Raw genomic sequence first — 1,990 nt, forward strand, 5'->3', positions numbered from 1 at the left:
GCCCCTCAGAGATAACCACTACGCTGATGCCTATCTATCATCATAGATCAGTTTTACCTGCTCTGAACTTCATGTAAATGAATCATATTTCTTATTTGATGCAAGATGTGTCTGTGTTATTCACCTGTGTTATCACACACACTAGTTCATTCTTCTAATGGCCCCTAACTTTGTTGGCATCTCGCTCCCCCTCCCTCTCTGTGCTCTCTGATCTGTTTTCATCTCCGTGACTGTACTGTACGTCCTCCAGATAAACACTTTTTGAAAATCCTCTCCCTGCTTCTTGGAACGCTTCTTCTTCCTCTGCCTACACTCAATTTCATTTCAGCCTTCAGGCCTCAGACCCAACCCCTCTTCCCTTGGGCTAGCCTTTCCACCCTTGTCCAAGACTAGCCGAGTTCCACTTTACATTCTCTGGGGTGGCCCCGAATGAAACCTCTCAGCCTTTCCCTTGACCCAGCTTTCACTGCGAGCAGGCCCCATGCTTGCTCTCCATGCTCCCCATTGTAGGCCATGCCAGCACTGAGAGTAGCCAGACATTCTTGAACAATAACTGAGTAAAGTATCCAACTCGGTGCTTGGCCAACAAAAGCTGGGCCATTCTCTTCTCCTCTTATCAATCTCAGCCCTGTAGAGAAGGCCCTGGAAGACATCACCTCATGACTCTCTTTTTGCAGAACAATTTCTAAAATATTTCCACCATAGACATTCATTTGAGGTTGAATAAAATCTTGGCTTCATAAGGGACTGTGATATTTCTTTGACTCCTTTCAAGGTCATGGTCAAGGATGCAGCTAGGGATATAACGAGCACAGGAAGAAAAGAATCAGGATAAAGTGTTAACACTGGCTTTCTCAGGGTGGAGGACACTGTAAGTTAGGTGTTTTTTTTTTTTTTGTATTTTAGTGCAATTTCAAAATTTTCTGTATTGACTATGCTTTGATTTCATTGTGATAATATAGCATCTTTTTAAGGAAAAGATAGTCCTCTCTGTCTGCAGCAGAACCTGAGAAAACCTCAAATTGAATTTTATCATTGATGCCCACAGTCAGAATCCTATAATCCCTGCAAAAGATTCCCTTATTAGACAGCCTAATGGGAAGCCAAGGGAGCCCAAGCAGCCATGGGTCAGTCTCCTCCCCAGATCACAGGGTCCTTACCCATCTGGGACAGATCACATGGCTTTGGCCCAAATAAGCTGGAGAGTTCCCTACTCAGCAGAACTCCCTAGGCCTTAGGAAAAAAGTTGCTGCACCCCCAGACACAGGGAGGTCTGAGAGTCCATGCAACTATTCGAGAGCCGTTTTCCTGGCCTCCACCGTCAGGCTATTTTGTCCTCAAGTAAAGTGATTCCAGCACCCTTGGCACCTTCTTCTAGGAAGCTCTCAGCATCAACCATCTCTCTTAAAATATACTCCCATGGGCTGACCACCGCATCCAGGAATCATTGCAATGTGCAAGCCTGTATTAGGACTAGCATCTCCTTTGTTCTGATGTTACACCCTCATTAATGTCAGGATCCAGCTACAATGGAGAGGTTCAGAGCAGAGAGCATCAAGCCAGACTGCCTCCTTCAAATCCCAGACCCAGTACCCACCGTGCAGTGTTGGCCAACACAGCCGACATCTCTGTGCCCAGATCCCTCATCGGCAAAGTGGTGATGAGAACAGTACCTTCCTCGGAGGGCAGAGAGGAGGATGAAGGGGTCTGCCTGTGAGAGCATCAGAACAGCACCTGGCACAAGGTGAATGTCATGCAAATGTTAGCTGCGATTATTATCGTGAGTGAAAAGGCACCAGTTTTCTGTCAGCCTCTTCTGTTTTGTCCCTATCAAGAGAGAGTTTACTTCCCAGAATTCCGCACTGGCAGACACTAAGATTCAAGTTAAACCCCTCAGGTCTCAGACTTTCCCCATCTAGGAACTGTGAGATGGATTCTTGAACCTTGAGGCAGCAAAACGAATTTGCATTTTTCCCAGAGAAATTCCAGC

This window comes from Oryctolagus cuniculus, chromosome 1 (assembly GCF_964237555.1).
Source record: "Oryctolagus cuniculus chromosome 1, mOryCun1.1, whole genome shotgun sequence".
Taxonomy (NCBI): domain Eukaryota; kingdom Metazoa; phylum Chordata; class Mammalia; order Lagomorpha; family Leporidae; genus Oryctolagus; species Oryctolagus cuniculus.